Below are 20,489 nucleotides of genomic sequence, written 5' to 3'. Positions count from 1 at the left end.
GTGCTCTACCTCTCATAAAATAAAATAAAATGAATAATATTCTGTACTGGTGAGGGACGAGGTGAAGAGCTTTAAAAATCAAAAGGTTTTCTTACTGTCAGTCATTGATTGGAGTACTGTACAGACACAGTAGATGTGTTCCCATTCAAGTTGGGCAAAAAGCTTAAAGAACCCAGTCTGTGTAAAGGAGTGGTATCGTTTAGTGGAGCGGTCTTCATCAGAGTGGTAAGGCTTTGGCTCAATAGGGCTTCGGCAAGAACAGGTGGGAGCAAGGTAAGTAGTAAGTTCACTCTGTACTTCTTGTTTCTTTTTTTTCATATTTAACTATTGAGAGAATAGGGGCATGTCTACAGGGCCAGCGTTCTGTTCTGGGTGTCAGATGTGGGGTTTCCGCGAGACTCCCAGACTCCCCGATGGCCACATCTGCACCTGGTGCATCGAGATGCAGCTGTTTAGAAACTGTGTAAGGGAACTGGAGCTGCATCTCGATGACCTTCGGCTTGTTAGGGAAAGTGAGGCAGTGAGAGACAGGAGCTACAGGGAGGTAGTCACCCCAAGGCTACAGGAGACAGATAGATGGGGAGAGGGAAGGGGAAATGCCAGATAGTGGAGGGCACCCCTGCGGCCATCCCCATCAACAATAAATACTCCATTTTGAGCATTGGTATTGGGGTGAACCTACCTGGGGGGAAGCAACAGCTGCTGTGTCTCTGGCACTGAATCTGGCTCTGCTTAGTAGGGGAGGGAACTCTATAGTTAGGGGGTCACATAGGCGATTCTGTGGACGCAACAAAGACACAGAGATGGTAGTCTGCTTCCCAGGTGCCAGGGTTCGTGATGATTCTGAGCCCGTCCACAATATCCTGAAAAGGGAGGGAGAACCACAATCTGACAGATACATCTGCCGAAATAGCTCAGCTGGGAGAGCGTTAGACTGAAGATCTAAAGGTCCCTGGTTCAATCCCGGGTTTCGGCACTGGTACTTGTTTATTGGGCCCCATGGTCCCATAGCAGTTGTTGTGACACTATTGCAGCTCGGGGCTTCAGAGTTTGGAGTTCAATTGTGGCATCCTGTATACATAAGTTTATAAGTCCTTCACTTGTACAGAGCCCCTCCAAAGATAGTATGGTTAGAAGGTTAATTGTGTTTTTAAACCAGACCAAGAGAAATACAATACTGCAGATGATCGAACACTGAGGTACAAAGCACATGAGAAATACAATACTGCAGATGATGGAACTGTGAGGTACAAAGCACAAGAGAAATACAATACTGCAGATGATCGAACACTGAGGTAGAAAGCACATGAGAAATTCAATACTGCAGATGATCGAACACTGAGGTACAAAGTACATGAGAAATACAATACTGCAGATGATGGAACTGTGAGGTACAAAGCACAAGAGAAATACAATACTGCAGATGATCGAACACTGAGGTACAAAGCACAAGAGAAATGCAATACTGTAGATGCTGTAACAGTGAGATAAAGAACCGTGGAGAATAACAATACTGTAGATGTGTCAGCCGAAATAGCTCAGCTGGGAGAGCGTTAGACTGAAGATCTAAAGGTCCCTGGTTCAATCCCGGGTTTCGGCACTGGGACTTGTTTATTGGGCCCCATGGTCCCATAGCAGTTGTTGTGACACTATTGCAGCTCGGGGCTTCAGAGTTTGGAGTTCACTTGTGGCATCCTGTATACATAAGTTTATACGTCCTTCACTTATACAGAGCCCCTCCAAAGATAGTATGGTTAGAAGGTTAATTGTATTTTTAAACCAGACCATAATTAGGTTAGGGTTAAATCGGTGGATTTCTGGGTGGCCGGACTGGCATGTTCTGTGCTCTATCTCTCAACAAAATAAAATCACTAATACTCTGTAGTGGTGAGAGATGAGGCAAAGAGCTTTAAAAATCAGGAGGTTTTTCTCAGTGGAAGTTGTTGATTGTAGTAGTGTGCAGATGTGGTCAAAGCATTCTTGTGCAAGTCCAGAAAAAAGCTTTAAAAACCCAGTCTGCATAAAAGAGGGCTCCCGTTTAGTGGAGCGGTCATCATCAGAGTGTTCTGAGTCAGAGTGGTAAGGCTTTGGCTCAACAGGGTTTTGGCAAGAACAGGTGGGAGCAAGGTAAGTAGGTAAGTTCATTTCTTACTTCTTGTTTTTTGTTTATTTAATTGTTCAGAGATTAGGGGGCATGTCTACAGACTCGGAGTTCTGCTTTGGGTGTCAGATGTGGGGTTTCTGTGAGACTCCCAGGCTCCCCGATGGCCACAGCTGCACCTGGTGCATCGAGATGCAGTTCCTTAGAGACCGTGTTAGGGAACTGGAGCTGCAGCACATTGACCTTTGGGTAATTAGGGAATTTGAGGAAGTGATAGGAACTACAGGGAGGAAGTCACCCCAAGGCTACAGGAGGCTGATAAATGGGTGACTGTCAGGAGACGGAAGGGAGAACTTCAGATAGTGGAGAGCACCCCTGTGGCCAGCTCCTTCAAAGATAAATACTCCATTTTGAGCACTGCAAAGGGTGAGGGGAGGATGGAAAGCTCCCTAGGGGAAGCAACAGTGGATGTGACTCTGGAACTGAGTCTGGCCTCATGTCTCAGGAGGGTAGGGAACTGACAAAGATGGCAGCTGTAATAAAACTAATATGGTGGGGAATGGGAGCCAGTGTGATGGAGCTGAGGATAAGCCAGCAAGTAGATGATGGGTATAACATGAATGTAAGGAAGCACAAAACTGTGACTGGGTACTAATGCAGACAGAGCAAAGAGTTAAATTGTACCACAGAGGCAAAATTCACAAGGGTGTAAAATGCAGGACTGAAGGTACTGTATTAAAATGTGCTCTTTATTATACTTGTGGCACAGTTGTCCGGTGTGAAGTTGTGGGCATCACTGAGTTGTTGTTGTTGAAGAAAGGTCAAAGTTGGGAGCTGAACATCAAAAGATATACTTTGTATTGAAAGGACAGACAGGAAGGCAAGGGCAGTGATGTGACTCTGCTGGTTAGAGATGGAATTACATCTTTAGAAAGAGGTGACATAGGGTCAGAGAATGTTGAATCTTACAGGTGGGGTCAACAAACTGCAAGGGTAAAAAAAACATTATGGGAATCATATACTGTACAGGCCTCCAAATAGTAGCCAAGGTGTGGAGTTGAGCTTGTACAGGGAGCTGAAAAAGGAATGTAATAAGGGTAATGTCACAACTGTAAATGAGGGCAAACTAGCCAATAATATAAAGCAGGAACAATAGTGCAGACCATTATCTAAATGGGGAGAATGTTCAAACATCAGAGGTACTTAGGAGTCCTCGTGCAAGATTCCCAGAAGATTAATGTACAGATTGCCACAGAGTAGTGAATCTGTGGAATGCTCTGCCACAGATGGTGCAGGACAAGCAAGTGGGTATGTTTAAACCAGAATTTGATAATTTCCTGATTGGTCAGGGTATCAAAGGATATGGCAAGGAGGCAGGCGTATGGAGTTGAAGGGGAATGCAGGATCAGCCATGGTGGAATGACAGAGCAGACTCAATGGGCTGAATGGCCTAATTCTGCTCCAATCTCTTATGGCCTAAGGCACAGGAAAGGTACAATACTGCAGATGCACCAATGGTGAGATGGAAGACTGAGGAGAGTCACAGTTCTGCAGATACAGGAATGGTGAGGGACAAAGCACAGGGCAGCACAATGTCATAGATACTGGAAGGACGTGATTTTAAGGAGAGAAGATCTACATATGCTGGAATACTGAGGTACAAGGCAGAGCAGAACCACAATGCTGCAGATACAGCAACGGTGAGGAACCAGGCAGAGGAGGAGCAAAATACTGCAGATGCTGGAACGGTGAGGTACATAGCACAAGAGAAATACAATACTGCTGATGCTGCAATGGTGAGATAAAGAACCATGGAGAATAACAATACAGTAGCTGTGTCAGCTGAAATAGCTCAGTTGGGAGAGTGTTAGACTGAAGATCTAAAGGTCCCTGGTTCAATCCCGGGTTTTGGCACTGGGACTTTATTATTGGGCCCCATGATCACGTAGCAGTTGGTGTGACACTGTTACAGTTTGTAGTATCAGTCAGAGTTTGGAATTAAATTCTGGCATCCTGTGTAAGTAAGTTTGTACGTCCTTCCGATGTACACAGTCCCATTGTCCAAAGCCAGACTAGTTAGTACGTTAATTGTACTTTTTAAATCGTACCACAATTAAATTGGTGAAGTCCTGGGAGGAACAGCTGGGTGTGCCGGATGGGCCAGATGGGCCTGTTCTGTGCTCTACCTCTCATAAAATAAAATAAAATGAATAATATTCTGTACTGGTGAGGGACGAGGTGAAGAGCTTTAAAAATCAAAAGGTTTTCTTACTGTCAGTCATTGATTGGAGTACTGTACAGACACAGTAGATGTGTTCCCATTCAAGTTGGGCAAAAAGCTTAAAGAACCCAGTCTGTGTAAAGGAGTGGTATCGTTTAGTGGAGCGGTCTTCATCAGAGTGGTAAGGCTTTGGCTCAATAGGGCTTCGGCAAGAACAGGTGGGAGCAAGGTAAGTAGTAAGTTCACTCTGTACTTCTTGTTTCTTTTTTTTCATATTTAACTATTGAGAGAATAGGGGCATGTCTACAGGGCCAGCGTTCTGTTCTGGGTGTCAGATGTGGGGTTTCCGCGAGACTCCCAGACTCCCCGATGGCCACATCTGCACCTGGTGCATCGAGATGCAGCTGTTTAGAAACTGTGTAAGGGAACTGGAGCTGCATCTCGATGACCTTCGGCTTGTTAGGGAAAGTGAGGCAGTGAGAGACAGGAGCTACAGGGAGGTAGTCACCCCAAGGCTACAGGAGACAGATAGATGGGGAGAGGGAAGGGGAAATGCCAGATAGTGGAGGGCACCCCTGCGGCCATCCCCTTTAACAATAAATACTCCATTTTGAGCATTGGTATTGGGGTGAACCTACCTGGGGGGAAGCAACAGCTGCTGTGCCTCTGGCACTGAGTCTGGCCCTGCTTAGTAGGGGAGGGAACTCTATAGTTAGGGGGTCACATAGGCGATTCTGTGGACGCAACAAAGACACAGAGATGGTAGTCTGCTTCCCAGGTGCCAGGGTTCCTGATGATTCTGAGCCCGTCCACAATATCCTGAAAAGGGAGGGAGAACCACAATCTGACAGATACATCAGCCGAAATAGCTCAGCTGGGAGAGCGTTAGACTGAAGATCTAAAGGTCCCTGGTTCAATCCCGGGTTTCGGCACTGGGACTTGTTTATTGGGCCCCATGGTCCCATAGCAGTTGTTGTGACACTATTGCAGCTCGGGGCTTCAGAGTTTGGAGTTCACTTGTGGCATCCTGTATACATAAGTTTATATGTCCTTCACTTGTACAGAGCCCCTCCAAAGATAGTATGGTTAGAAGGTTAATTGTATTCTTAAACCAGACCATAATTAGGTTAGGGTTAAATCCGTGGATTTCTGGTTGGCCGGACTGGCATGTTCTGTGCTCTATCTCTCAACTAAATAAAATCACTAATACACTGTAGTGGTGAGGGATGAGGCAAAGAGCTTTAAAAATCAGGAGGTTTTTCTCAGTGGAAGTTGTTGATTGTAGTAGTGTGCAGATGTGGTCAAAGCGTCCTTGTGCAAGTCCAGAAAAAAGCTTTAAAAACCCAGTCTGCATAAAAGAGGGGTCCCGTTTAGTGGAGCGGTCATCATCAGAGTGTTCTGAGTCAGAGTGGTAAGGCTTTGGCTCAACAGGGTTTTGGCAAGAACAGGTGGGAGCAAGGTAAGTAGGTAAGTTCATTTCTTACTTCTTGTTTTTTGTTTATTTAATTGTTGAGAGATTAGGGGGCATGTCTACAGAATCGGAGTTCTGTTCTGGGTGTCAGATGTGGGATTTCCGTGAGACTCCCAGGCTCCCCAATGGCCACAGCTGCACCTGGTGCATCGAGATGCAGTTCCTTAGAGACCGTGTTAGGGAACTGGAGCTGCAGCACATTGACCTTTGGGTAATTAGGGAATTTGAGGAAGTGATAGGAACTACAGGGAGGAAGTCACCCCAAGGCTACAGGAGTCTGATAAATGGGTGACTGTCAGGAGACGGAAGGGAGAACTTCAGATAGTGGAGAGCACCCCTGTGGCCAGCTCCTTCAAAGATAAATACTCCATTTTGAGCACTGCAAAGGGTGAGGGGAGGATGGAAAGCACCCTAGGGGAAGCAACAGTGGATGTGACTCTGGAACTGAGTCTGGCCTCATGTCTCAGGAGGGTAGGGAACTGACAAAGTTGGCAGCTGTAATAAAACTAATATGGTGGGGAATGGGAGCCAGTGTGATGGAGCTGAGGATAAGCCAGCAAGTAGATGATGGGTATAACATGAATGTAAGGAAGCACAAAACTGTGACTGGGTACTAATGCAGACAGAGCAAAGAGTTAAATTGTACCACAGAGGCAAAATTCACAAGGGTGTAAAATGCAGGACTGAAGGTACTGTATTAAAATGTGCTCTTTATTATACTTGTGGCACAGTTGTCCGGTGTGAAGTTGTGGGCATCACTGAGTTGTTGTTGAAGAAAGGTCAAAGTTGGGAGCTGAACATCAAAAGATATACTTTGTATTGAAAGGACAGACAGGAAGGCAAGGACGGTGATGTGACTCTGCTGGTTAGAGATGGAATTACATCTTTAGAAAGAGGTGACATAGGGTCAGAGAATGTTGAATCTTACAGGTGGGGTCAACAAACTGCAAGGGTAAAAAAAAACATTATGGGAATCATATACTGTACAGGCCTCCAAATAGTAGCCAAGGTGTGGAGTTGAGATTGTACAGAGAGCTGAAAAAGGAATGTAATAAGGGTAATGTCACAACTGTAAATGAGGGCAAACTAGCCAATAATATAAAGCAGGAACAATAGTGCAGACCATTATCTAAATGGGGAGAATGTTCAAACATCAGAGGTACTTAGGAGTCCTCGTGCAAGATTCCCAGAAGATTAATGTACAGATTGCCACAGAGTAGTGAATCTGTGGAATGCTCTGCCACGGATGGTGCAGGACAAGCAAGTGGGTATGTTTAAACCAGAATTTGATAATTTCCTGATTGGTCAGGGTATCAAAGGATATGGCAAGGAGGCAGGCGTACGGAGTTGAAGGGGAATGCAGGATCAGCCATGATGGAATGACAGAGCAGACTCAATGGGCTGAAAGGCCTAATTCTGCTCCAATCTCTTATGGCCTAAGGCACAGGAAAGGTACAATACTGCAGATGCAGCAATGGTGAGATGGAAGACTGAGGAGAGTCACAGTTCTGCAGATACAGGAATGGTGAGGGACAAAGCACAGGGCAGCACAATGTCACAGATACTGGAAGGACGTGATTTTAAGGAGAGAAGATCTACATATGCTGGAATACTGAGGTACAAGGCAGAGCAGAACCACAATGCTGCAGATACAGCAACGGTGAGGAACCAGGCAGAGGAGGAGCAAAATACTGCAGATGCTGGAACGGTGAGGTACAAAGCACAAGAGAAATACAATACTGCTGATGCTGCAATGGTGAGATAAAGAACCATGGAGAATAACAATACAGTAGCTGTGTCAGCTGAAATAGCTCAGTTGGGAGAGTGTTAGACTGAAGATCTAAAGGTCCCTGGTTCAATCCCGGGTTTTGGCACTGGGACTTTATTATTGGGCCCCATGATCACGTAGCAGTTGGTGTGACACTGTTACAGTTTGTAGTATCAGTCAGAGTTTGGAATTAAATTCTGGCATCCTGTGTAAGTAAGTTTGTACGTCCTTCCGATGTACACAGTCCCATTGTCCAAAGCCAGACTAGTTAGTACGTTAATTGTACTTTTTAAATCGTACCACAATTAAATTGGTGAAGTCCTGGGAGGAACAGCTGGGTGGGCCGTATGGGCCAGATGGGCCTGTTCTGTGCTCTACCTCTCATAAAATAAAATAAAATGAATAATATTCTGTACTGGTGAGGGACGAGGTGAAGAGCTTTAAAAATCAAAAGGTTTTCTTACTGTCAGTCATTGATTGGAGTACTGTACAGACACAGTAGATGTGTTCCCATTCAAGTTGGGCAAAAAGCTTAAAGAACCCAGTCTGTGTAAAGGAGTGGTATCGTTTAGTGGAGCGGTCTTCATCAGAGTGGTAAGGCTTTGGCTCAATAGGGCTTCGGCAAGAACAGGTGGGAGCAAGGTAAGTAGTAAGTTCACTCTGTACTTCTTGTTTCTTTTTTTTCATATTTAACTATTGAGAGAATAGGGGCATGTCTACAGGGCCAGCGTTCTGTTCTGGGTGTCAGATGTGGGGTTTCCGCGAGACTCCCAGACTCCCCGATGGCCACATCTGCACCTGGTGCATCGAGATGCAGCTGTTTAGAAACTGTGTAAGGGAACTGGAGCTGCATCTCGATGACCTTCGGCTTGTTAGGGAAAGTGAGGCAGTGAGAGACAGGAGCTACAGGGAGGTAGTCACCCCAAGGCTACAGGAGACAGATAGATGGGGAGAGGGAAGGGGAAATGCCAGATAGTGGAGGGCACCCCTGCGGCCATCCCCATCAACAATAAATACTCCATTTTGAGCATTGGTATTGGGGTGAACCTACCTGGGGGGAAGCAACAGCTGCTGTGTCTCTGGCACTGAATCTGGCTCTGCTTAGTAGGGGAGGGAACTCTATAGTTAGGGGGTCACATAGGCGATTCTGTGGACGCAACAAAGACACAGAGATGGTAGTCTGCTTCCCAGGTGCCAGGGTTCGTGATGATTCTGAGCCCGTCCACAATATCCTGAAAAGGGAGGGAGAACCACAATCTGACAGATACATCTGCCGAAATAGCTCAGCTGGGAGAGCGTTAGACTGAAGATCTAAAGGTCCCTGGTTCAATCCCGGGTTTCGGCACTGGTACTTGTTTATTGGGCCCCATGGTCCCATAGCAGTTGTTGTGACACTATTGCAGCTCGGGGCTTCAGAGTTTGGAGTTCAATTGTGGCATCCTGTATACATAAGTTTATAAGTCCTTCACTTGTACAGAGCCCCTCCAAAGATAGTATGGTTAGAAGGTTAATTGTGTTTTTAAACCAGACCAAGAGAAATACAATACTGCAGATGATCGAACACTGAGGTACAAAGCACATGAGAAATACAATACTGCAGATGATGGAACTGTGAGGTACAAAGCACAAGAGAAATACAATACTGCAGATGATCGAACACTGAGGTAGAAAGCACATGAGAAATTCAATACTGCAGATGATCGAACACTGAGGTACAAAGTACATGAGAAATACAATACTGCAGATGATGGAACTGTGAGGTACAAAGCACAAGAGAAATACAATACTGCAGATGATCGAACACTGAGGTACAAAGCACAAGAGAAATGCAATACTGTAGATGCTGTAACAGTGAGATAAAGAACCGTGGAGAATAACAATACTGTAGATGTGTCAGCCGAAATAGCTCAGCTGGGAGAGCGTTAGACTGAAGATCTAAAGGTCCCTGGTTCAATCCCGGGTTTCGGCACTGGGACTTGTTTATTGGGCCCCATGGTCCCATAGCAGTTGTTGTGACACTATTGCAGCTCGGGGCTTCAGAGTTTGGAGTTCACTTGTGGCATCCTGTATACATAAGTTTATACGTCCTTCACTTATACAGAGCCCCTCCAAAGATAGTATGGTTAGAAGGTTAATTGTATTTTTAAACCAGACCATAATTAGGTTAGGGTTAAATCGGTGGATTTCTGGGTGGCCGGACTGGCATGTTCTGTGCTCTATCTCTCAACAAAATAAAATCACTAATACTCTGTAGTGGTGAGAGATGAGGCAAAGAGCTTTAAAAATCAGGAGGTTTTTCTCAGTGGAAGTTGTTGATTGTAGTAGTGTGCAGATGTGGTCAAAGCATTCTTGTGCAAGTCCAGAAAAAAGCTTTAAAAACCCAGTCTGCATAAAAGAGGGCTCCCGTTTAGTGGAGCGGTCATCATCAGAGTGTTCTGAGTCAGAGTGGTAAGGCTTTGGCTCAACAGGGTTTTGGCAAGAACAGGTGGGAGCAAGGTAAGTAGGTAAGTTCATTTCTTACTTCTTGTTTTTTGTTTATTTAATTGTTCAGAGATTAGGGGGCATGTCTACAGACTCGGAGTTCTGCTTTGGGTGTCAGATGTGGGGTTTCTGTGAGACTCCCAGGCTCCCCGATGGCCACAGCTGCACCTGGTGCATCGAGATGCAGTTCCTTAGAGACCGTGTTAGGGAACTGGAGCTGCAGCACATTGACCTTTGGGTAATTAGGGAATTTGAGGAAGTGATAGGAACTACAGGGAGGAAGTCACCCCAAGGCTACAGGAGGCTGATAAATGGGTGACTGTCAGGAGACGGAAGGGAGAACTTCAGATAGTGGAGAGCACCCCTGTGGCCAGCTCCTTCAAAGATAAATACTCCATTTTGAGCACTGCAAAGGGTGAGGGGAGGATGGAAAGCTCCCTAGGGGAAGCAACAGTGGATGTGACTCTGGAACTGAGTCTGGCCTCATGTCTCAGGAGGGTAGGGAACTGACAAAGATGGCAGCTGTAATAAAACTAATATGGTGGGGAATGGGAGCCAGTGTGATGGAGCTGAGGATAAGCCAGCAAGTAGATGATGGGTATAACATGAATGTAAGGAAGCACAAAACTGTGACTGGGTACTAATGCAGACAGAGCAAAGAGTTAAATTGTACCACAGAGGCAAAATTCACAAGGGTGTAAAATGCAGGACTGAAGGTACTGTATTAAAATGTGCTCTTTATTATACTTGTGGCACAGTTGTCCGGTGTGAAGTTGTGGGCATCACTGAGTTGTTGTTGTTGAAGAAAGGTCAAAGTTGGGAGCTGAACATCAAAAGATATACTTTGTATTGAAAGGACAGACAGGAAGGCAAGGGCAGTGATGTGACTCTGCTGGTTAGAGATGGAATTACATCTTTAGAAAGAGGTGACATAGGGTCAGAGAATGTTGAATCTTACAGGTGGGGTCAACAAACTGCAAGGGTAAAAAAAACATTATGGGAATCATATACTGTACAGGCCTCCAAATAGTAGCCAAGGTGTGGAGTTGAGCTTGTACAGGGAGCTGAAAAAGGAATGTAATAAGGGTAATGTCACAACTGTAAATGAGGGCAAACTAGCCAATAATATAAAGCAGGAACAATAGTGCAGACCATTATCTAAATGGGGAGAATGTTCAAACATCAGAGGTACTTAGGAGTCCTCGTGCAAGATTCCCAGAAGATTAATGTACAGATTGCCACAGAGTAGTGAATCTGTGGAATGCTCTGCCACAGATGGTGCAGGACAAGCAAGTGGGTATGTTTAAACCAGAATTTGATAATTTCCTGATTGGTCAGGGTATCAAAGGATATGGCAAGGAGGCAGGCGTATGGAGTTGAAGGGGAATGCAGGATCAGCCATGGTGGAATGACAGAGCAGACTCAATGGGCTGAATGGCCTAATTCTGCTCCAATCTCTTATGGCCTAAGGCACAGGAAAGGTACAATACTGCAGATGCACCAATGGTGAGATGGAAGACTGAGGAGAGTCACAGTTCTGCAGATACAGGAATGGTGAGGGACAAAGCACAGGGCAGCACAATGTCATAGATACTGGAAGGACGTGATTTTAAGGAGAGAAGATCTACATATGCTGGAATACTGAGGTACAAGGCAGAGCAGAACCACAATGCTGCAGATACAGCAACGGTGAGGAACCAGGCAGAGGAGGAGCAAAATACTGCAGATGCTGGAACGGTGAGGTACATAGCACAAGAGAAATACAATACTGCTGATGCTGCAATGGTGAGATAAAGAACCATGGAGAATAACAATACAGTAGCTGTGTCAGCTGAAATAGCTCAGTTGGGAGAGTGTTAGACTGAAGATCTAAAGGTCCCTGGTTCAATCCCGGGTTTTGGCACTGGGACTTTATTATTGGGCCCCATGATCACGTAGCAGTTGGTGTGACACTGTTACAGTTTGTAGTATCAGTCAGAGTTTGGAATTAAATTCTGGCATCCTGTGTAAGTAAGTTTGTACGTCCTTCCGATGTACACAGTCCCATTGTCCAAAGCCAGACTAGTTAGTACGTTAATTGTACTTTTTAAATCGTACCACAATTAAATTGGTGAAGTCCTGGGAGGAACAGCTGGGTGTGCCGGATGGGCCAGATGGGCCTGTTCTGTGCTCTACCTCTCATAAAATAAAATAAAATGAATAATATTCTGTACTGGTGAGGGACGAGGTGAAGAGCTTTAAAAATCAAAAGGTTTTCTTACTGTCAGTCATTGATTGGAGTACTGTACAGACACAGTAGATGTGTTCCCATTCAAGTTGGGCAAAAAGCTTAAAGAACCCAGTCTGTGTAAAGGAGTGGTATCGTTTAGTGGAGCGGTCTTCATCAGAGTGGTAAGGCTTTGGCTCAATAGGGCTTCGGCAAGAACAGGTGGGAGCAAGGTAAGTAGTAAGTTCACTCTGTACTTCTTGTTTCTTTTTTTTCATATTTAACTATTGAGAGAATAGGGGCATGTCTACAGGGCCAGCGTTCTGTTCTGGGTGTCAGATGTGGGGTTTCCGCGAGACTCCCAGACTCCCCGATGGCCACATCTGCACCTGGTGCATCGAGATGCAGCTGTTTAGAAACTGTGTAAGGGAACTGGAGCTGCATCTCGATGACCTTCGGCTTGTTAGGGAAAGTGAGGCAGTGAGAGACAGGAGCTACAGGGAGGTAGTCACCCCAAGGCTACAGGAGACAGATAGATGGGGAGAGGGAAGGGGAAATGCCAGATAGTGGAGGGCACCCCTGCGGCCATCCCCTTTAACAATAAATACTCCATTTTGAGCATTGGTATTGGGGTGAACCTACCTGGGGGGAAGCAACAGCTGCTGTGCCTCTGGCACTGAGTCTGGCCCTGCTTAGTAGGGGAGGGAACTCTATAGTTAGGGGGTCACATAGGCGATTCTGTGGACGCAACAAAGACACAGAGATGGTAGTCTGCTTCCCAGGTGCCAGGGTTCCTGATGATTCTGAGCCCGTCCACAATATCCTGAAAAGGGAGGGAGAACCACAATCTGACAGATACATCAGCCGAAATAGCTCAGCTGGGAGAGCGTTAGACTGAAGATCTAAAGGTCCCTGGTTCAATCCCGGGTTTCGGCACTGGGACTTGTTTATTGGGCCCCATGGTCCCATAGCAGTTGTTGTGACACTATTGCAGCTCGGGGCTTCAGAGTTTGGAGTTCACTTGTGGCATCCTGTATACATAAGTTTATATGTCCTTCACTTGTACAGAGCCCCTCCAAAGATAGTATGGTTAGAAGGTTAATTGTATTCTTAAACCAGACCATAATTAGGTTAGGGTTAAATCCGTGGATTTCTGGTTGGCCGGACTGGCATGTTCTGTGCTCTATCTCTCAACTAAATAAAATCACTAATACACTGTAGTGGTGAGGGATGAGGCAAAGAGCTTTAAAAATCAGGAGGTTTTTCTCAGTGGAAGTTGTTGATTGTAGTAGTGTGCAGATGTGGTCAAAGCGTCCTTGTGCAAGTCCAGAAAAAAGCTTTAAAAACCCAGTCTGCATAAAAGAGGGGTCCCGTTTAGTGGAGCGGTCATCATCAGAGTGTTCTGAGTCAGAGTGGTAAGGCTTTGGCTCAACAGGGTTTTGGCAAGAACAGGTGGGAGCAAGGTAAGTAGGTAAGTTCATTTCTTACTTCTTGTTTTTTGTTTATTTAATTGTTGAGAGATTAGGGGGCATGTCTACAGAATCGGAGTTCTGTTCTGGGTGTCAGATGTGGGATTTCCGTGAGACTCCCAGGCTCCCCAATGGCCACAGCTGCACCTGGTGCATCGAGATGCAGTTCCTTAGAGACCGTGTTAGGGAACTGGAGCTGCAGCACATTGACCTTTGGGTAATTAGGGAATTTGAGGAAGTGATAGGAACTACAGGGAGGAAGTCACCCCAAGGCTACAGGAGTCTGATAAATGGGTGACTGTCAGGAGACGGAAGGGAGAACTTCAGATAGTGGAGAGCACCCCTGTGGCCAGCTCCTTCAAAGATAAATACTCCATTTTGAGCACTGCAAAGGGTGAGGGGAGGATGGAAAGCACCCTAGGGGAAGCAACAGTGGATGTGACTCTGGAACTGAGTCTGGCCTCATGTCTCAGGAGTGTGGGGAACTGACAAGGATGGCAGCTGTAATAAAACTAATATGGTGGGGAATGGGAGCCAGTGTGATGGAGCTGAGGATAAGCCAGCAAGTAGATGATGGGTATAACATGAATGTAAGGAAGCACAAAACTGTGACTGGGTACTAATGCAGACAGAGCAAAGAGTTAAATTGTACCACAGAGGCAAAATTCACAAGGGTGTAAAATGCAGGACTGAAGGTACTGTATTAAAATGTGCTCTTTATTATACTTGTGGCACAGTTGTCCGGTGTGAAGTTGTGGGCATCACTGAGTTGTTGTTGAAGAAAGGTCAAAGTTGGGAGCTGAACATCAAAAGATATACTTTGTATTGAAAGGACAGACAGGAAGGCAAGGACGGTGATGTGACTCTGCTGGTTAGAGATGGAATTACATCTTTAGAAAGAGGTGACATAGGGTCAGAGAATGTTGAATCTTACAGGTGGGGTCAACAAACTGCAAGGGTAAAAAAAAAAACATTATGGGAATCATATACTGTACAGGCCTCCAAATAGTAGCCAAGGTGTGGAGTTGAGATTGTACAGGGAGCTGAAAAAGGAATGTAATAAGGGTAATGTCACAACTGTAAATGAGGGCAAACTAGCCAATAATATAAAGCAGGAACAATAGTGCAGACCATTATCTAAATGGGGAGAATGTTCAAACATCAGAGGTACTTAGGAGTCCTCGTGCAAGATTCCCAGAAGATTAATGTACAGATTGCCACAGAGTAGTGAATCTGTGGAATGCTCTGCCACGGATGGTGCAGGACAAGCAAGTGGGTATGTTTAAACCAGAATTTGATAATTTCCTGATTGGTCAGGGTATCAAAGGATATGGCAAGGAGGCAGGCGTACGGAGTTGAAGGGGAATGCAGGATCAGCCATGATGGAATGACAGAGCAGACTCAATGGGCTGAAAGGCCTAATTCTGCTCCAATCTCTTATGGCCTAAGGCACAGGAAAGGTACAATACTGCAGATGCAGCAATGGTGAGATGGAAGACTGAGGAGAGTCACAGTTCTGCAGATACAGGAATGGTGAGGGACAAAGCACAGGGCAGCACAATGTCACAGATACTGGAAGGACGTGATTTTAAGGAGAGAAGATCTACATATGCTGGAATACTGAGGTACAAGGCAGAGCAGAACCACAATGCTGCAGATACAGCAACGGTGAGGAACCAGGCAGAGGAGGAGCAAAATACTGCAGATGCTGGAACGGTGAGGTACAAAGCACAAGAGAAATACAATACTGCTGATGCTGCAATGGTGAGATAAAGAACCATGGAGAATAACAATACAGTAGCTGTGTCAGCTGAAATAGCTCAGTTGGGAGAGTGTTAGACTGAAGATCTAAAGGTCCCTGGTTCAATCCCGGGTTTTGGCACTGGGACTTTATTATTGGGCCCCATGATCACGTAGCAGTTGGTGTGACACTGTTACAGTTTGTAGTATCAGTCAGAGTTTGGAATTAAATTCTGGCATCCTGTGTAAGTAAGTTTGTACGTCCTTCCGATGTACACAGTCCCATTGTCCAAAGCCAGACTAGTTAGTACGTTAATTGTACTTTTTAAATCGTACCACAATTAAATTGGTGAAGTCCTGGGAGGAACAGCTGGGTGGGCCGTATGGGCCAGATGGGCCTGTTCTGTGCTCTACCTCTCATAAAATAAAATAAAATGAATAATATTCTGTACTGGTGAGGGACGAGGTGAAGAGCTTTAAAAATCAAAAGGTTTTCTTACTGTCAGTCATTGATTGGAGTACTGTACAGACACAGTAGATGTGTTCCCATTCAAGTTGGGCAAAAAGCTTAAAGAACCCAGTCTGTGTAAAGGAGTGGTATCGTTTAGTGGAGCGGTCTTCATCAGAGTGGTAAGGCTTTGGCTCAATAGGGCTTCGGCAAGAACAGGTGGGAGCAAGGTAAGTAGTAAGTTCACTCTGTACTTCTTGTTTCTTTTTTTTCATATTTAACTATTGAGAGAATAGGGGCATGTCTACAGGGCCAGCGTTCTGTTCTGGGTGTCAGATGTGGGGTTTCCGCGAGACTCCCAGACTCCCCGATGGCCACATCTGCACCTGGTGCATCGAGATGCAGCTGTTTAGAAACTGTGTAAGGGAACTGGAGCTGCATCTCGATGACCTTCGGCTTGTTAGGGAAAGTGAGGCAGTGAGAGACAGGAGCTACAGGGAGGTAGTCACCCCAAGGCTACAGGAGACAGATAGATGGGGAGAGGGAAGGGGAAATGCCAGATAGTGGAGGGCACCCCTGCGGCCATCCCCTTCAACAATAAATACTCCATTTTGAGCATTGGTATTGGGGTGAACCTACCTGGGGGGAAGCAACAGCTGCTGTGCCTCTGGCACTGAGTCTGGCCCTGCTTAGTAGGGGAGGGAACTCTATAGTTAGGGGGTCACATAGGCGATTCTGTGGACGCAACAAAGACACAGAGATGGTAGTCTGCTTCCCAGGTGCCAGGGTTCCTGATGATTCTGAGCCCGTCCACAATATCCTGAAAAGGGAGGGAGAACCACAATCTGACAGATACATCAGCCGAAATAGCTCAGCTGGGAGAGCGTTAGACTGAAGATCTAAAGGTCCCTGGTTCAATCCCGGGTTTCGACACTGGGACTTGTTTATTGGGCCCCATGGTCCCATAGCAGTTGTTGTGACACTATTGCAGCTCGGGGCTTCAGAGTTTGGAGTTCACTTGTGGCATCCTGTATACATAAGTTTATACGTCCTTCACTTGTACAGAGCCCCTCCAAAGATAGTATGGTTAGAAGGTTAATTGTATTCTTAAACCAGACCATAATTAGGTTAGGGTTAAATCCGTGGATTTCTGGTTGGCCGGACTGGCATGTTCTGTGCTCTATCTCTCAACTAAATAAAATCACTAATACACTGTAGTGGTGAGGGATGAGGCAAAGAGCTTTAAAAATCAGGAGGTTTTTCTCAGTGGAAGTTGTTGATTGTAGTAGTGTGCAGATGTGGTCAAAGCGTCCTTGTGCAAGTCCAGAAAAAAGCTTTAAAAACCCAGTCTGCATAAAAGAGGGGTCCCATTTAGTGGAGCGGTCATCATCAGAGTGTTCTGAGTCAGAGTGGTAAGGCTTTGGCAAGAACAGGTGGGAGCAAGGTAAGTAGGTAAGTTCATTTCTTACTTCTTGTTTTTTGTTTATTTAATTGTTGAGAGATTAGGGGGCAAGTCTACAGACTCGGAGTTCTGTTCTGGGTGTCAGATGTGGGATTTCCGTGAGACTCCCAGGATCCCCTATGGCCACAGCTGCACCTGGTGCATCGAGATGCAGTTCCTTAGAGACCGTGTTAGGGAACTGGAGATGCAGCACATTGACCTTTGGGTAATTAGGGAATTTGAGGAAGTGATAGGAACTACAGGGAGGAAGTCACCCCAAGGCTACAGGAGGCTGATAAATGGGTGACTGTCAGGAGACGGAAGGGAGAACTTCAGATAGTGGAGAGCACCCCTGTGGCCAGCCCCTTCAAAGATAAATACTCCATTTTGAGCACTGCTGGGGGGAGGATGGAAAGCTCCCTAGGGGAAGCAACAGCAGATGTGACTCTGGAACTGAGTCTGGCCCCGTGTCTCAGGAGGGTAGGGAACTGACAAGGATGGCAGCTGTAATAAAACTAATATGGTGGGGAATGGGAGCCAGTGTGATGGAGCTGAGGATAAGCCAGCAAGTAGTTGATGGGTATAACATGAATGTAAGGAAGCACAAGACAGTAATTGGGCACAAATGCAGACAGAGCAAAGCGTTAAATTGTACCACAGAGGCAAAATTCACAAGGGTGTAGAATGCAGGACTGAAGGAACTGTATTAAAATGTGCTCTTTATTATACTTGTGGCACAGTTGTCCGGTGTGAAGTTGTGGGCATCACTGAGTTGTTGTTGAAGAAAGGTCAAAGTTGGGAGCTGAACATCAAAAGATATACTTTGTATTGAAAGGACAGACAGGAAGGCAAGGGCGGTGATGTGACTCTGCTGGTTAGAGATGGAATTACATCTTTAGAAAGAGGTGACATAGGGTCAGAGAATGTTGAATCTTACAGGTGGGGTCAACAAACTGCAAGGGTAAAAAAAAACATTATGGGAATCATATACTGTACAGGCCTCCAAATAGTAGCCAAGGTGTGGAGTTGAGATTGTACAGGGAGCTGAAAAAGGAATGTAATAAGGGTAATGTCACAACTGTAAATGAGGGCAAACTAGCCAATAATATAAAGCAGGAACAATAGTGCAGACCATTATCTAAATGGGGAGAATGTTCAAACATCAGAGGTACTTAGGAGTCCTCGTGCAAGATTCCCAGAAGATTAATGTACAGATTGCCACAGAGTAGTGAATCTGTGGAATGCTCTGCCACAGATGGTGCAGGACAAGCAAGTGGGTATGTTTAAACCAGAATTTGATAATTTCCTGATTGGTCAGGGTATCAAAGGATATGGCAAGGAGGCAGGCGTATGGAGTTGAAGGGGAATGCAGGATCAGCCATGGTGGAATGACAGAGCAGACTCAATGGGCTGAATGGCCTAATTCTGCTCCAATCTCTTATGGCCTAAGGCACAGGAAAGGTACAATACTGCAGATGCAGCAATGGTGAGATGGAAGACTGAGGAGAGTCACAGTTCTGCAGATATAGGAATGGTGAGGGACAAAGCACAGGGCAGCACAATGTCATAGATACTGGAAGGACGTGATTTTAAGGAGAGAAGATCTACATATGCTGGAATACTGAGGTACAAGGCAGAGCAGAACCACAATGCTGCAGATACAGCAACGGTGAGGAACCAGGCAGAGGAGGAGCAAAATACTGCAGATGCTGGAACGGTGAGGTACATAGCACAAGAGAAATACAATACTGCTGATGCTGCAATGGTGAGATAAAGAACCATGGAGAATAACAATACAGTAGCTGTGTCAGCTGAAATAGCTCAGTTGGGAGAGTGTTAGACTGAAGATCTAAAGGTCCCTGGTTCAATCCCGGGTTTTGGCACTGGTACTTTATTATTGGGCCCCATGATCACGTAGCAGTTGGTGTGACACTGTTACAGTTTGTAGTATCAGTCAGAGTTTGGAATTAAATTCTGGCATCCTGTGTAAGTAAGTTTGTACGTCCTTCCGATGTACACAGTCCCATTGTCCAAAGCCAGACTAGTTAGTACGTTAATTGTACTTTTTAAATCGTACCACAATTAAATTGGTGAAGTCCTGGGAGGAACAGCTGGGTGGGCCGGATGGGCCAGATGGGCCTGTTCTGTGCTCTACCTGTCATAAAATAAAATAAAATGAATAATATTCTGTACTGGTGAGGGACGAGGTGAAGAGCTTTAAAAATCAAAAGGTTTTCTTACTGTCAGTCATTGATTGGAGTACTGTACAGACACAGTAGATGTGTTCCCATTCAAGTTGGGCAAAAAGCTTAAAGAACCCAGTCTGTGTAAAGGAGTGGTATCGTTTAGTGGAGCGGTCTTCATCAGAGTGGTAAGGCTTTGGCTCAATAGGGCTTCGGCAAGAACAGGTGGGAGCAAGGTAAGTAGTAAGTTCACTCTGTACTTCTTGTTTCTTTTTTTTCATATTTAACTATTGAGAGAATAGGGGCATGTCTACAGGGCCAGCGTTCTGTTCTGGGTGTCAGATGTGGGGTTTCCGCGAGACTCCCAGACTCCCCGATGGCCACATCTGCACCTGGTGCATCGAGATGCAGCTGTTTAGAAACTGTGTAAGGGAACTGGAGCTGCATCTCGATGACCTTCGGCTTGTTAGGGAAAGTGAGGCAGTGAGAGACAGGAGCTACAGGGAGGTAGTCACCCCAAGGCTACAGGAGACAGATAGATGGGGAGAGGGAAGGGGAAATGCCAGATAGTGGAGGGCACCCCTGCGGCCATCCCCTTCAACAATAAATACTCCATTTTGAGCATTGGTATTGGGGTGAACCTACCTGGGGGGAAGCAACAGCTGCTGTGCCTCTGGCACTGAGTCTGGCCCTGCTTAGCAGGGGAGGGAACTCTATAGTTAGGGGGTCACATAGGCGATTCTGTGGACGCAACAAAGACACAGAGATGGTAGTCTGCTTCCCAGGTGCCAGGGTTCGTGATGATTCTGAGCCCGTCCACAATATCCTGAAAAGGGAGGGAGAACCACAATCTGACAGATACATCAGCCGAAATAGCTCAGCTGGGAGAGCGTTAGACTGAAGATCTAAAGGTCCCTGGTTCAATCCCGGGTTTCGGCACTGGGACTTGTTTATTGGGCC

The 20,489-nt window shown here is 45.8% G+C and overlaps 13 non-coding genes across 13 annotated transcripts; all 13 read left to right on the top strand.

Annotated features, from left to right (window-relative positions):
• The first annotated feature begins 903 nt into the window (after positions 1–903).
• On the top strand, positions 904–976 carry trnaf-gaa (transfer RNA phenylalanine (anticodon GAA)). Its single transcript has one exon. It is a non-coding gene; the product is annotated as a tRNA-Phe (tRNA).
• A 551-nt stretch (positions 977–1,527) lies between these two features.
• On the top strand, positions 1,528–1,600 carry trnaf-gaa (transfer RNA phenylalanine (anticodon GAA)). The gene has a single exon. It is a non-coding gene; the product is annotated as a tRNA-Phe (tRNA).
• A 2,342-nt stretch (positions 1,601–3,942) lies between these two features.
• Positions 3,943–4,015, top strand: trnaf-gaa (transfer RNA phenylalanine (anticodon GAA)). Its single transcript has one exon. It is a non-coding gene; the product is annotated as a tRNA-Phe (tRNA).
• A 1,166-nt stretch (positions 4,016–5,181) lies between these two features.
• trnaf-gaa (transfer RNA phenylalanine (anticodon GAA)) lies at positions 5,182–5,254 on the top strand. Its single transcript has one exon. It is a non-coding gene; the product is annotated as a tRNA-Phe (tRNA).
• Positions 5,255–7,594: 2,340 nt separating this feature from the next.
• Positions 7,595–7,667, top strand: trnaf-gaa (transfer RNA phenylalanine (anticodon GAA)). The gene has a single exon. It is a non-coding gene; the product is annotated as a tRNA-Phe (tRNA).
• Positions 7,668–8,833: 1,166 nt separating this feature from the next.
• On the top strand, positions 8,834–8,906 carry trnaf-gaa (transfer RNA phenylalanine (anticodon GAA)). The gene has a single exon. It is a non-coding gene; the product is annotated as a tRNA-Phe (tRNA).
• A 551-nt stretch (positions 8,907–9,457) lies between these two features.
• Positions 9,458–9,530, top strand: trnaf-gaa (transfer RNA phenylalanine (anticodon GAA)). Its single transcript has one exon. It is a non-coding gene; the product is annotated as a tRNA-Phe (tRNA).
• Positions 9,531–11,872: 2,342 nt separating this feature from the next.
• On the top strand, positions 11,873–11,945 carry trnaf-gaa (transfer RNA phenylalanine (anticodon GAA)). Its single transcript has one exon. It is a non-coding gene; the product is annotated as a tRNA-Phe (tRNA).
• A 1,166-nt stretch (positions 11,946–13,111) lies between these two features.
• On the top strand, positions 13,112–13,184 carry trnaf-gaa (transfer RNA phenylalanine (anticodon GAA)). The gene has a single exon. It is a non-coding gene; the product is annotated as a tRNA-Phe (tRNA).
• Positions 13,185–15,526: 2,342 nt separating this feature from the next.
• trnaf-gaa (transfer RNA phenylalanine (anticodon GAA)) lies at positions 15,527–15,599 on the top strand. Its single transcript has one exon. It is a non-coding gene; the product is annotated as a tRNA-Phe (tRNA).
• Positions 15,600–16,765: 1,166 nt separating this feature from the next.
• Positions 16,766–16,838, top strand: trnaf-gaa (transfer RNA phenylalanine (anticodon GAA)). Its single transcript has one exon. It is a non-coding gene; the product is annotated as a tRNA-Phe (tRNA).
• Positions 16,839–19,156: 2,318 nt separating this feature from the next.
• trnaf-gaa (transfer RNA phenylalanine (anticodon GAA)) lies at positions 19,157–19,229 on the top strand. Its single transcript has one exon. It is a non-coding gene; the product is annotated as a tRNA-Phe (tRNA).
• Positions 19,230–20,395: 1,166 nt separating this feature from the next.
• On the top strand, positions 20,396–20,468 carry trnaf-gaa (transfer RNA phenylalanine (anticodon GAA)). The gene has a single exon. It is a non-coding gene; the product is annotated as a tRNA-Phe (tRNA).
• The last annotated feature ends 21 nt before the right edge of the window (positions 20,469–20,489 follow it).

Source organism: Hemitrygon akajei, chromosome 7, assembly GCF_048418815.1.
Source record: "Hemitrygon akajei chromosome 7, sHemAka1.3, whole genome shotgun sequence".
Taxonomy (NCBI): domain Eukaryota; kingdom Metazoa; phylum Chordata; class Chondrichthyes; order Myliobatiformes; family Dasyatidae; genus Hemitrygon; species Hemitrygon akajei.
This window is presented reverse-complemented; position numbering and strand designations above follow the sequence as displayed.